The sequence below is a fragment of the Dasypus novemcinctus genome, chromosome 8, assembly GCF_030445035.2.
Source record: "Dasypus novemcinctus isolate mDasNov1 chromosome 8, mDasNov1.1.hap2, whole genome shotgun sequence".
In the NCBI taxonomy this organism is placed as follows: Eukaryota; Metazoa; Chordata; class Mammalia; order Cingulata; family Dasypodidae; genus Dasypus; species Dasypus novemcinctus.
The window spans coordinates 122572062-122587367 of record NC_080680.1 but is presented as its reverse complement, the minus strand read 5'-3'; the positions used below and the strand labels follow the sequence as shown (position 1 = coordinate 122587367).

The window sequence follows — 15306 nt, the reverse complement described above, 5'->3', positions numbered from 1 at the left end:
ATACTTTTGCTTGTAGATATCCAGCTTCCCCAGCACCATTTATTGAAGAGACTATTCTTTTTCCCTTAAGCAGACTTGACCCCCTAGTCAAAAATCAATTGGCTTGAGATTTGAGGGTTGATTTCTGAGGTCTCAATTTGATTCCATTGGTTGATATGATTTTCCTTGTGCCAGTACCATGTTGTTTTGCTTATTGTAGCTTTGTAATATGTTTTAAAATCAGGAAGTGTGAGGCTTCCAGCCTCACTTTTCATTTTCAAGTTGATTTTGGCTATTCAGGTCCCCTTATTTTTCCACATAAATTTGATGATCAGCTTTTCCATTTCTGCTGTTGGAGTTTGGATTGGGATTGCATTGAATCTGGAAATAACTTCAGATAGAATTGACATCTGAACAACGTTTAGTCTTCCAAGCCATGAACACAGAATATCCTTTCATTTATTTAGGTCTTCTTTTATTTCTTTTAGCAATGTCTTATAATATTCTGAATACAGGCCCTTTACATTCTTGGTTAAATTTATTCCAAGATATTTGATTCTTTTAGTTGCTATTGTAAATCGAAATTTTTTTCTTGATTTTTTCCCCTCAGATTACTTGTTACTAGTGTATAGAAACACTTAATTTTTGCATATTCATCTTCTACCCCACCACTTTGGCAAATTCGTTTATTAGCTCTAGTAGCTTTGTTATAGATTTTTTGGGACTTTCTATATATAGGATCCTGTCAACTGAAAATAGTAAAAATTTTATACATCTTCCTTTCCAACCTGGATGTCTTTTTATTTTTTTTATTTTTTTTATTGACTTTGTAATAATATTACATTAAAAATATATATGTGAGGTCCCATTCAGCCCCACCCCCCACCCCCCTCTCCCCCCCCCCCAACAACACTTGTTCCCATCATCATGACACATCCATTGGATTTGGTAAGTACATCTTTGGGTACCTCTGCACCTCATAGTCAATGGTCCACATCATGGCCCATACTCTCCTCCATTCCATCCAGTGGGCCCTGTGAGGATTTACAATGTCCGGTGATTACCTCTGAAGCACCATCCAGGGCAGCTCCATGTCCCAAAGACGCCTCCACCTCTCATCTCTTCCTGCCTTTCCCCATACCCATCGTCCACCATGTCCACTTTTCCCAATCCAATGCCACCTCTTCTATGTGGACATTGGATTGGTTGTGTCCATTGCACCTCTATGTCAAGAGGAGGCTCAGATTCCACATGGATGCTGGATGCAATCCTCCCATTTTCAGTTGTAATCACTCTAGGCTCCATGGTGTGGTGGTTGTCCTTCTTCAACTCCATCTTAGCGGAGTGTGGTAAGTCCAATAGATCAGATTGTAGGTGCTGGAGTCTGTTGAGGCTCAGGACCTGGCTATCACATTGTCAGTCCAGAGATTCAAATCCCCTAAATATATCTTAAACCCCAACATTAACTGCACCTCCAGCACATTAGCATGAAAGTCTTATGAAGGGAGATCCCATCTGAGTCCAGATTCATCACACATAAACACCATTTCCAAAGAGGGGCCATCTGCCCTGGTAGTTGACCCCATTGGCCATGACCATAACTCCCATGGGTCTCTTTAGCCCTCACAGGAACCAATATCTGGGGGTTGTATCTGCTTTATCTGTCTCTCTGACTCTGCTCAGTTGTGCATGAGGGCAATCCTTCTGCCAGCCTCCAGACTCTTTTTTAGAAACTCGTAGCCATATAAACTCATTAACCTGGATGTCTTTTATTTCTTTTTCTTACCTAACTGCTCTGGCTAGAACTTCCAGTACAATGTTCAATAGCAGGGGTGGCAGTGGGCCTCCTTGTCTTGTTCCCTATCTTAGAGGGAAAACTCTGTCTTTCACCAGCGAATAAGCTGTGGGTTTTTCACATATGTCCTTTATCATGTTGTAGATATGATAAATTCCTAGTTTTGTAAGTGTTTTTATCAAGAAAGGATGCTGGATTTTGTCTAATGCCTTTTCTGCATCAATTGAGAAGATCATGTGTTCTTTTTCCTTCATTCTGTTAATGTGCTGTATTGCATTCACTGATATGTTGAACCATCCTTGCATACCAGGAATATATCCCACTTTTAATGATCTGGTGCTTTCGGTTGTTTCTATTCTGTTGTGGATTTTTCTTTGCATCTATGTTCATTCTGCAATTTTCTTTTCTTGTGGTATTGTTACCTGGCTTTGACTGATGGTGATAACTGGTCTCATAGAATGAGTTAGGGAATGCTCTTTCCTCTTCAATTTTCTTTGTAAGAGTTTGAGCAGGATTGGTGTTAATTCCTCTTAGAATGTTTAGTAAATTTTCCCTGTGAAGCCATCTGGTCCTGGGCTTTTCTTTGTTGAGAGGTTTTTGATTACTGTTTCATTCTCTTCACTTGTTGTTGGCATGTTGATATCTTCTATTTCTTCTTGAGTCAGTGTAGTTATAGTTTGTGTGTTTCTAGGAATTTGTCCATTTCATCTAGATTATATAACTTTTTGACCTACCATTGTTCATACTATTCACTTATAATGCATTTTATTTCTGTGGGGTCAGTAGCGCTGTCCCCCTTTCATTTCTGATTTTATTTATTTCCATTCTCTCTCTCTCTTTTTTATGTCAGCTAAAGTTGTATCGATTTTGTAGGTCTTATAAGAGGACCAAATTTTGGTTTTGTTGTTTTTCTCTATTGTCCTTTTATTTCCTATTTCATTTATCTCCACGCTAAGCTTTTTTATTTCCTTCCTTCTGCTCACTTTGGGCTTAGTTTGCTCTTCTTTTTTATCTTCTAGTTGTGAGGTTTCGAGATCATTTTTCTTCTTCTTTTTAAAAAAGTTGTATTTGTATACACCCAGTTTATTTTGATGTATATCCAAATGAATGATATTACATTATCTCAAAGCACACAGAAATTACTTAGATTTTCCCATAAACGAAACCCTGATAAAGTGCCTAACATTACTTAAGGACTTCAACATAATATAAGTCAATATGTATTTGACATATGGGTTATACGTGGGGATTAAAACAAATCAACTTGTTAAAGTGAGCAAAAGATAAAATAGCATTCAGTGTCTTTTCTGGATATAACTAAATTTTCAAAGGTAAAGTGGTCCAAATGGGAGTAAAAGGTGACACTTCATGAAATAGACTAGATAAACACAAAAATTAAGAATAATCAAAGATACTAAAGATTAATTCCATAAATCATTCTTTCCTATCTTTTTAACACACACATGTGTACTATAAGTGTGTATGAACTAGAATACTTCCAATCAAGATTGTGAAATTCTGTGACTAGGGGTATGTAATTCAATAAAATGTCCTGGGGTAAAGAGAGGTAGTATAGCTGACTAGAGGACATCTGTCCATCTGTTACCCATATCAGCTTACTGAAAGGTCGATTATTAAACATCTCTGTGGGCTCAGATATTGACTTGGGCCTTATAGTGATGTTTTATTTCATTATTTATTAAGATCATAACTAAGCATATTAGAATGCTCTCTGTCACTGGATGAGTATCTTAAGATTAAACACTGGAAAGAAATGACTGTTACAAGACACACAAAACAGTATTTTTTGTGGAAAAAACTATTTTTTCCATTTTTTTTGTAATTGGGGCAAGATAAGAGGTCTAATTGGTTTAAAAACATATAATGTACCCCATATTGTCTGAATCAAAGATTTGCTAAACACAACACTGATTTCCATCACAATTATTTAAGATGAGAAATAGTAAGTCAGTTGAAAAAAAAACAAACCCAGCATATTTGTGGCCTTGAACTATGAAACACTGACATACTGATTGAAAAATCTAGAACATCACTGTAAAGATGTTAATCATGTTGGCCTTCGTCAATGAATGGATTTACTGTATCTTCTCCCAGAATGCTTTGCAGCATCTAACACATTGCTGGTACACAGTCTCAAAGTCGGAGTCATTCCCGTAATAGGAGCTTCAATAATAAGTTGTTTTTGTGGATCACAGCTTCCAAGTAGTTCAATTTTAGCTTTGCAGATTTTGACTTGATTACCTTTGTTATTCAAATCTCTCAGATTGTTTTCATCCATGCATAGTATATAATCAAATGTGGCAAAGTCTTTTGTGGTAACCTGCTGGGCAACATGACTCATGGGAATACCAAGTTTCTTCGTGCAATTTTGCCCTCGATAATCAGGAGGGTTTCCTATCTCATATGTGGATGTGGCAGCACTGTCTACCCTCCAATTATCTGAAATATTTTGATCAGTTACAAGTTCTCTGAAAACTGCTTCTGCAATGGGTGAATCGGCAAATGTTACCCAGACATGCAAACAGCACTGGCTTGGACACCTGCTCTGCCATCTTCTCAGGCTCAAGGAACCACACAAAGTGCTTTCTTCTTTTTTAAAGTAAGTGTTTAGATAGTACCACCTTTGCTGTATCATGTATGTTTTGGCATGCTGTGTTTTCAATTTCTTTCATCTCAAGGTCTTTTAAATGTTCCTTTGCAATTTCTTCTTTGATCCATTGGTTGTTTAGGAAATTATTTAATTTCCACATTCTTGTGAATTTTCCAGTTCTCCCTGTTATTGATTTCTGGCTTTATTACGTTGTGGGTAGAGAAGTCATACTGTATGATTTCAATATTTCTGGATTTATTGAGATGTCTTCTGACCTAACAATTTATTCTATCTTGAAGAATGGCCATTGTGCCCTATGGAAAAATTTGTATTTGTTGCAGTTAGGTGAAATATTCTATATATGTTTATTAGATCTAGTTGATGTATAGTATCAGTCAAGTCTTCTATTTGCTTATTGATCTTCTGTCTAGATGTTCTATCCATTATTGAAAGTGGTGTATTGAAGTCTCCAACTATTAATGTAGAACTGTCTATTTTCCCCTTCAAATTTGTCAATATTTGCTTCATATATTTTGGGTCTCTTCTGTTAGGTGCTTATCTACATTTATAATTGTTATGTCTTTTTGTTGAATTGACCCTTCTATTAGTATATAATAACCTTATTTATCCCTAATAACAGTTTTTGAATTAAAGTCTGTTTTTAAAAAAATGATAATAGTATAACCACCCCAGCTCTCTTTTGGTTACTATTTGCATGGCATGTTTTTCCATCCTTTGACTTTCAACCTGCTTGTATCTTTGAGTTTAAGGTAAGTCTCTTAGAAACAGTTTTTATTTGCATTATGCTTTTTTATCCATTGTCCCAATCTTTGCCTTTTGGGGAGTTTTATATATTTACATTTAAAGTAACTACTGATAACGGAGGACTTTCTTCTGCAGTTTTTCTATTTAGTTTTTGTAATTCTTATGTCTTTTTCCCTTCATGATTCCATTAATGCCTATTTTCACATTTATTTGATTTTTTTATAGTGTACCATTTTGATTGCTTTGTCATTTCTTCCTCTATATTCTTTTAACTTAGTTTCTTTGTAGTTACCATGGGACTTATATTTGATATGCTAAACTTAACAATCACATTTGATTTGATTCCAATTTCAATACCATATATATACACTTTCTCACACCCCTCTATTCTACCCTGCCTTTTTGTTGTACTTGTTATAAATTATATTTTTACACATTGTATGTCTCAAAACATAGATTTATCATTACTTTTTATGCATTTGAAGTTTAGAACCTGTAGGAATTAAAAAGTGGAATTACATACCAAAAAATACAATACAATAGTACTGGTATTTATAATTACCCATTTGGTTACCTTCATCAGAGATCTTTATTTCTTTATGACACTTTGATACAATGTTTAGTGTCCTTGCTTTTCAGTCTGAAGAACTTCTGTTAGCATTGTTTTTACTTTTATTTTTTAATTTTTTAAAAAAGATTTCTTTCTCTCCCCCCACCCCCATTGTTTTGCACTTGCTGTCTGCTTTCTGTTTGTCTTCTTTTTTCCAGAGGCACCAGGAACCAAACCTGGGACCTCCCATGTGGGAAGGAGGCACCCAATCACTTGAGCCAACTCTGCTCCTTGCTTGATGTGTCTCTCACTGTGTTTCCTCGCTGTGTCTCTTGGTTGCCTCACCTCACTATGTCATCTTGTTGCACAGCTTGCCATGTCAACCTATCGCATCAGCTTGCTGTCTCGCTTATCTTCTTTAGGAGGCACCAGGAACTGAATGCCTTGTGTGGTAGGTGGGACCTCTCGTGTGGTAGGTGGGCGCCCAACTGCTTGAGCCACATCTGCTTCCCTTTAGCATTAGGGCAGGTCTAATAGTGACAGCTCTCTGAGCTTTTGTTTACCTGCAAATATCTCAGTCTCTTCCTCATTTTTGAAAGACCATCTCCCAGATGTAAAATTCTTGGTTGACAACACTTTTCTTTCAATACTTTTTAAGTATTTTGTCCCACTGCCTTTTGTCCCCCATGGTTTCTTTTTCTTTTTTTTTTAAGGTTTTATTTTATTTATTTCTTACCCCCCCCCTCCCCGGTTGTCTGTTCTCTGTGTCTATTTGCTGTGTGTTCTTCTTTGTCCGCTTCTGTTGTCAGTGGCATGGGAGTCTGTGTTTCTTTTTGTTGCATCATCTTGTTGTGTCTGCTCTCCGTGTGGGCGGCGCCATTCCTGGGCAGGCTGCACTTTCTTTCGTGCTGGGCGGCTCTCCTTACGGGGCGCACTCCTTGCGTGTGGGGCTCCCCTACGCGGGGGACACCCCTGTGTGGCAGGGCACTCCTTGTGCATCAGCACTGTGCATGGGCCAGCTGCACACGGGTCAAGGAGGCCTGGGGTTTGAACTGTGGACCTCCCATGTGGTAGGTGGACTCCCTATCTACTGGACCAAGTCCGCTTCCCACCCCATGGTTTCTGATGAGAAATCGGTATGTAATCTTTTAGGGATTTCCTTGTGTATAACTTCATCGTTTTCTCTTGCAGCTTTCAGAACTCTTTCCTTGTCCTTGGCGAGTTTGATTGCTATGTTTGGGTGTGGCTCTCCGAGTTTATCCTGTCTGGGGTTCGTTGGGCTTCTTGAATGTGCATATTCATGCATTTTGTTAAATTTGGGTAGTTAATTTGACTATTCCTTCCCCCTTTCGTTCTTCTTCTTCCCATAAGGAGTATACAGGGACGGGTGATGGTGTTTCACAGGCATTACAGCCTTTGTTCATTGTTTTCCTTTCTGCTCCTCAGCCTGAATCATTCCCAGATCTTACGTTTGAGTTTACTGATTCTTTCTTCTGCCAGTTCCAAACTGCTGTTGAAGCCATTTAGAAATTTTTAAATTTCAGTTGCTGTGGTCTCAATTTCCTTATTTCTGTTTGATTCCTTTTCAAATTTTCTCTTTGTTGAGATTCTCATATTTTTCCTGCTTAGTTTTCCCAACACCTTCAGTTCTCTCTCTCTCTCTGTGCTTTCCTTTATCTCCTGAGCATATTGCAGGTCACTTTTAATGTCTTATATGGTATGTCTGAAGTCTGGTAGTCTTCATTGATGGTTTCTGGATTTTCATCTTGTTCCTTTGGATGTGCCATAATTTCTGGTTTCTTTGTTAGTTTTGTAATCCTCTGTTGTACACTGTACATTTTAATATTTTAAAGTGTTATCTCTGGGTTTTAGTCCCTGAGCTGTCTGCTTCTTAAGTTGGATCCAGCTGGTAATATGATAGAGATTTCTTTGGGTGCCGGGAGCCAACAAAATCAAACCAACCAGTACAAAAAGTCACTTTCACAGTCTTTGCAAATTGGCTCTGTGTTGGCTGGTGCTCTTTTCCAGAGTTTAGCCCTTCTATCAAGAAGGTCGAAGGCAAATGCGAAGCGCAAGGTCCTTTCCATCTTTTGTGAGCCTGTGCCTTTCCTGGGCTTGTGACTGCTCATGGTCTTAGGAGTTCCCCCTTTTACAGGAATTCGTATACTGCCTCTACTCCCCACAAAATAGACTTTCTTCCCCTTCACGAGTACATGCTTAAAGCAGGTAATCCTTTTCCCCAGGTGCTTTGCTTAGTTGTTTCTTACACTGTTTGGCTGTCTGCAAGCTGCCGCTGCCGCTGGGTGAGTTCTGAGAGGGCGAGTCAGAGGTGAGCTTCCTGGTCCAGTCTGGTTCAGCTTTTTAGGCGGCCACCCGATAGAACGGCACTGACATAACCCGGTGTGTGTACAGGGGACAGGCCACTGACCCATGGTGGGAACACAGGCTGGGTCCACACCGCACTGGGGAGGGCATGAGGGAGTACCAGCACGGGGGCGACGGCTTCCCTACTTTTTTTTTTTTTTTGAGGTGCCAGGAGCTCAGTATTAACCAGGGACCTCATTCGTGGGAAGCCAGTGCTCACCCACTGAGCCACATTTGCTTCTCAGAGTAGATTGTTTGTTTTTGCTTGTTGTTTTTTTTATCTTTTCAGGAGAACTGAACCTGGGACCTCCCATGTGGGGGCGGGCTCTTAACCGCTTGAGCTCCCTCTTACTTTTTTTAAAGATGCATTTTCTTAATTTGGCACTTGCTCAGTTACTGCAACCCTTTACCTGTTTTCCAGAGTTTTGAGAAAGATAGTTCCATCAGTTTTTGCTAGTTATTCAAAGATTCTGTGGGGAAACTGAGCCTTTGAGTATCTTATGTGGCCATCTTGGTCGACTAATCATTTAATTTTAAGTGCTTATTTTTCTAATTCTAATTCTAATTCATTCTAAGTAGACATGGATTAATCAGTTATTAAAAATATTTAGTTGTCTGAAAAATAGCCATTGTCCCACTCTCCCAGAGGCAATCACTACTAATAACTAATAAAAAGATACCCTGATTATGGTGTCTATGAGCAAAAAAAAAAGGAGATACCATAAGAACATTTTGTAACTAATATTTTAAAATATTTAAATCATTTATAAAGCCCTTTTTGAGTGAATAAGTACATGGCTCAGTTAATAAACCAATGCTGAGTTTTTAATTATTATTTTTTAACATTCAGTTAGTTGCTTCTCTCTTTTTTCATTCTAAATATTGCTGCTGCTATGATGTATGCTCTTGGCGATAAATCTTTGCATATATACCAAGTTGTCTCCTTGGGAGAAAAATCCCAGAATGGAAATTCTACCTTAAAGGAATGTATATTTAAAGCTTTTGATACATTCTGCCAAATTACACTCCAGAAACGAACCAATTTACACCCTCATGAGAGGGTAAGAAAGTACCCATTTCACACCAGCTCACAGCATTATCTCTAAATATAGTTTGCCATTTTGAGAACTGAAAAAAGTATATATTTCACTATTTTAATTTATATTTTTAAATTACTAACATCCTTAAAGACTTCTTTCCTATGCTTGTCTTGTGTGAATTGCTTGCTTGTGTCCTCTCCCATCAGCATGTTTGTGTTTCTACACCAGAAAATAAATTCTTGTCGTCAGTTCCCTTGTACACTGTTGATTCACAAGGTCTGTGCACCATTTTCACACTGGCTTATGATCCAGACTTGCTCATTATGCTTTTCTAAATGGGGAAAAGCTCTGAGAAATAGGATTAGTTTGCTCATTTCATGGAAACTCTATTTTAGAAAGTGAAAACTTTGCATCTCGTGTTTGGCACATTTATGTTTACCTTTAAGTATTAGAGTAGCTCACGGTGTGCTGAATATGTCACAGCAGCCAGGATGTTGAATAGAGTCAAGAGTCAAGACACCTGGGTTTACAGCCTTGTTAGGCATCAATGAACTGTGCAACTTTGGATTTCTCTAACATCAAATGAGAAGGTTGGAGTAAATATTCTCCCACTCCCTATTTCTAGCACCCCCAGGCTAGGACCCACCCGCCTTTCACTGCTCCTGACCATGTCGATGTGTTGAGGGAATCCAGATTTCTGCCATGTCATTGCTAGATCACCCTTGGCATCCTGAAAGACCTGCACAATGAGGGCTGGGCCTGGCGGGTAGAAATGGAGGTGCAGGCAGAGGACAGCCTGGCAGAGGAGGAGACCCATTTGTAAGGACAGGGTGGAGCTGTGGCTCCATTGAACTCCCAGGGGAAGGCAAGCACTCACAGCGGAGTTGTTTATAGACATGCAGCTTGTATAGACATAGCCTAACCGTTCAACAATATCGCCTGCACACACAACAGCGTGTGATGAAATGGTACCCTGCCATTAAAAACGCGTTTACAAAACTTTATTAAGTTGCAAAGACTCATAATGTTCCAGTTCTTTAATCTCTGCAGTAATAGGGTTTCCATCTGCACCCTTTGTCATGCAATTTAGCAGCGGCTCCCCACTGTGGGAAGGGTGTGCTTTCCCAACTCACATGACAAAGAGGAAATTATAACCTTTTAAGTAGAAAAAACAGGTATTTACAAATACAAGAAAAGTATGTTAAATTTCTCATCTCCAACGCTAAGCCTGAAGACAGTGAAAAAATATTCATGACCTTCCCAGGGAAAATGGCCACAACCCAGTGTGTCATTCATACACTAGGACCAATAAAATAAATATTTTGGGGGCATGTAGGGGCTAAGTTCTACATGTCTTATCTGAGGAAAATTCTGAAAAAATAAAAATTAAATCAGAACAAAGATTTTAGGAGCGTTCCAGAAATAGTGGTGGGCAATGATTTAGTAATGTCATATTTAGATAGAGGCAAATTGCAATTATCTGCTTTATTATATGTGTGTGTGTCTGTATTTGTTAGTTTACTTATTTCTTTTCTGTTTCTTCCACTGGAATGTCAGTTCCTCTTCTTCTAAGGATACCAGTCCCCCTCCCCCAATCCAGCAAGATTTCTTCTTAACTTGATGACATCTGTAAAGACCCTAATTCAAAATAAGGTCACATTCACAGGTATTTGGGGTTAGGAATTCAATATCTCTTTTAGGGGGCACAATTCAACTCCTATTGCTTGTGAATTATAATGTAAGTGTTAAGTTAAGGATCATTGACCTCAAAGCAATTCTCTAAGGGAAAACCACAGCACCCTGGAACTGCAAATTCTAAACTAGTTCATCGAAAGGGAGCAGGTGGGGGTGGGTCAGAGGGCAGTGGGACAAGCATTCTAAAGGCCTGAGGGTGGGAGCAAGCCAGTGCAATGCCGGGGAGGCATAGCTATTTTAAAATGTTTTATGTCATAGCAAATAAATATAGGTGTCTGTGCGTGAATTATGGATCCAATTTTATCTTTTCAAGTGGCGATTCATTTTCCCAACACCATTTATTGAAACGTCTATCTTTTGCCTACTGATTTGAGATCTCACCTTTATCACATACCTAATTGCCATGCACACTGGGTCCTATTTCTGCATCTTCTATCCTCTTTTTGTGGTCTGGCTGTCTATTTCTGTGCCGTGACTACACTGTCTTAAGTAGAAAAACCTTGTTATATGTTTTTATCTGGTAGGGCGACCCTTCCATTTGGCACACATTTTATTTTTTTAATATAATAAACTTTATTTTTTGAAAGAGGTTTTAGGTTACAGAAACGTTACCTTGAAAGTAGAAGGGATTCCTATGTACCCCCTCCTACTCCCACATCTTCTCCATTAATAACATCTTACAATTGTGTGATACATTTGTTACAAATGATGAATAAATACTGAAGCATCGCTACTAACCAGGGTCTATAGTTTACACTTAACTCCCGTGCCCTAAAATGGCCTATGGTCCACCTATTTTTCCCTCCCGCTCCCCTCAGAACCCCTGGTAACCACCCTCTTTATAAAATGTTACGTTTGTCCCTTTACTGCAATAAGAAGTCTGCTTTGGTCCACGGTTGCCTTCCCCCTTTATGCCTGCTCGTTCCGCAGCCTTGAGGATGTGGGGATGGTGATGCCCGCTCTGCCTCAGATAGAGAGGGGCTTAGATCTTGTGAGCCTAACTCTGTTCCATCGGGGAAATAGGTTTTCATATATTTCAAAGTAAGGACCACCACCAGGGTGCTGCTTTCAAGGGACTGTGTGGCACACATTTTAAATGATGTCCTAATAAACTAAAATCTAGTGACTCAGAAAACGATAAAAGTATTGTTAAATGTATAGGCAGTAGGAGCTCATTTTTTCCCAGGAACATATAACATACATTGCTAGGTAAAATTCTGGAAGGATTTAAAACATTAAACATAAATAAAGGGGTAAAATGTCCCGAAGTTAGATCTGGTGTTGAATAAATTTCACTTTCTTCTTTTTGCTAAGTGTTCTTTCTACATATTAGATAATGAACATGCATTACTTTTATACTATCTATAATCAGATTTTTAAAAAAATCTTCAAAACCTTCTAGTATCTTCTTCTTACTAGATGGGGCCCAGATGACTTCGGGAGGCATTCCAAGCCTTTGTCACGTGGCAGCTCCTGTCCGGCTCAGGGTTTCTCTCGCTCGGTCCGACTGGTTTCGTGGGCCTGAGAATTCCTTGCTGGGGGCCGTCCAGGGTGTTGGAGGATGTTGCGCAGTTGCCCTGGCCTCTGTCCACTAGATGCCGGCAGTGCCGCCCCTACCCTCCTTGGGACAATCAAAAATGTCTCCAGACACTGACAGATGTCCTGGGGAGCAATTGCCCCCTGCTGATGGCACTCCTAGCTCATCCTCTACACTGCCTTGCCTGCGTGGTAGCTCTGTGCACGTCAGAATGCTTGCACCTCCCAAGGCAAACAAAGCTTTCCCACATTTCTGCACCTTTGCATATCGCCCCCCGCCTCCCTCCCCCCTGCACCGTCCCTCCCCACTCCTGCCCTTCCGTGCTTCAAAAAATCCCTCTCATCCTTGAAAATTCATCTCCAGCACCGCTTCCTTGAGGATGCCGCCCCTGGCCCTCCTACAGAGTCCATCGGGGGCACCCCAGGATGCTTCTCGGGCATGGATTTTAATTTTTTTGCCTGTCATTGCCGCTCCCTCTGGGCGATAAGCTGCTTGAGGGCAATTCCCATCTCTTTCACTAGAGCGGGTGCTCGGGAAAATCCTCGTTGAATAATACCATTTAAGGAATTGCTACAGGTTGATCCCGGGGTATAATGCTCTAGTGAAAAAGATCATGTTTTCTGGAGCTAAATAAAGCCCTGCCCAGTAGTTCAAAATCAGGCAGCAGAACCCAACCCATCTCTGAAGCAGAGAAAAACCGCCATGATTATTTTAATCCCCAGGATGCTGGAGAGGTTTCGGGGACTTTCCTCCTGTGTAAAGACGCCTGCAGATGCTGCGTTGAACAAACCCTGGGGTGCCTGCGGTAAGGAGCATGCTCTCTTTGGAAGAGGCTGAGGCTGGAGGCCAGCCTCAGCCAAAATTTCTGCTTGTGTCGGAAGCAAGGGACTCAGCCACATCTTTCTTAAATGCAAATGTGAGCCATCCAGTCCCAAAGCAAGGCTCCACCCGGCAGCAGCTCCTAGTACCCTGGGCTATGGGACTTTCTCCAGCTCCCCCCACCCCCCCTGCATTGTCGAAACGGGAACAGACTGCGCAGAAGGAACGTGTTTGGTGCTGAGATTGGAGCCAGGGCAAAACGCGGCATATCCAGACAATCTGCTCTGCTCCTTCCAAGGAGTGGGGAAAGGCTTTTATTTCTTGCCGACAACCAAGTCGGCGATGAGAAAATGCTGGGTGACCAGAGCTAGGCAAAGCCAGAGATGCACGTCCCACATCCCACACAGGTATAACTGGGAAAATAAAAAGCCTCCGGCTTTACGAGGCCAGGCTCCTCTTCACCTCGTCTGTGTGTGTGTTGGAGGGGGGTGGTGGTTGGTGGTGATGTGTACCACATTAAAACAAAACTCATGGACTCTCAGACACAAAAAGCCTTGGAGCCCACCCTCCACCCAATGCTTGACTTGTCTTCACATACCTCCTGTACCCCGTGCTTGGGCGCCTTCAGCGACAGGGACCTCATCACCTTACCCAGGGTAGCCTGTGTGTAGGTATGTAGTTCTGCCATAGAACATTCTTTCTGATGCTAGGAAGCTCTGGTCACCCTGCATGGTCTACCTTTTGTCTCAAGTCCAGTCCTTCGCTCCGTTTGGAATCGGACCAGTCCTTCTTCCTAGGAAAGATTTTCAAGGCAACTGCTCGACCAATCAAGTTATTCTTCTCTTGGCTAAACAGTCTCAGCTCTTTCAACAGCTCTCCCCGTGACACAGTTTTGACGCCCCTCCCTTCCTGATCACCCTTTTATTGTCAGCACAAAAGGTAACACAATATTCCTTCTTTCTGTGGCTTTCAGGGAGTAAATTGGGATGGACAAGTGTTCCAGAGAGCAGAGCCGTCATCTCGCTAGCAAACAGCACTCACAAAGCACGACAGAAAAGACTTTCAGCCCGCGGGAGGCAAGTCCTCTTTTGGATGTACACACCCCTGCCGGTTCCTGCTCGGACATTTTCGCCCCCTGCCTCAGCTCTCCCCACCCACTGCCCCGCACCTCCCTGCAGACTCTCTCCCCACAAGACTGCACTCCTTTGTGTCATCACTGAAAGAGCCAGCGCCAACGAGAGGAAGCCACAAAAAGTCAGATTTCACCTGGATAGGAGGAGCCCCTTCCAGTGGCTGAGTGGCTCCTGAGGGACGGGGGACAGTGGCTGGCAGCCAGCTCTGCACTCCGAAGGGGAGCCAGCAGAGGCGAGGGTGGGACGGTCTGGAGCGGACTCGACTCACGGTTTGGACTCTCGGTGGGTTTGGACTCAATGCCCCCAAAGTGTCTCCGAGCTCTGAAGTTTTGTGGGTGAAGATGAGATAACGGAGGTTAATGTGGACTGAGGACCCTGTCTCCCTGGGACTGTGCTGGGAGGAGGAAGGGAAGCTGGTTCTTTCAGCCAAGGGGCTGCCGCCCGGAGGCTGCGCTCACCCGCAGTCCCGGTGTGTCTGGACCGAGCAGCTCGAGGAGAGGCAGGGGCACCCACAGTGGGTGTTAGGTGAGGGGAAAGAGGGCAGGGCTCTATCTGTTGGGTTTGGAGGGCTCAGAGGTGCCCATAGGTCAGTCTTGTTTCTGCCGGGGGACTGGTCGGTCCTCGGTTGGCTCTGGGACCCTAAGCGCACCCTAAGTCAACTCTACCCCTAACCCTCTCCTGACTGATGGCCAGAGAGTCACCCTAAATGGGATCAGGGTTCTGAGGAGTGTAGGGGTGGGGACTGGGACTTTGTTCTGGGACCACTGGCTCCGTTGTTAGGTACCAGAGTGGCTCCTGGACTGACCATAAATGCAGATGTCAGGTGCTTGTAGAGTTCTGGAACCTCAGGGCTGGGAAGGGCCTCCAAAGCGCAGCCCAGCCCTCAGCCCCTCAGAGCCGCCCACGTCTCCCCAGCTGCCATCCCTCCCCGCCAGGATGCTCCAGGGTATGAGCAAAGGAGATGACGGGTGGAGAGGATCAGCCCTGGCCGTGCCTGATGAACGTCTTCCTTCCCCTT

The 15306-nt window shown here is 42.1% G+C and overlaps 1 pseudogene; it reads right to left on the bottom strand.

Annotated features, from left to right (window-relative positions):
- Positions 1–3870: 3870 nt before the first annotated feature.
- On the bottom strand, positions 3871–4347 carry LOC105746126 (low molecular weight phosphotyrosine protein phosphatase pseudogene; annotated as a pseudogene).
- Positions 4348–15306: the final 10959 nt, after the last annotated feature.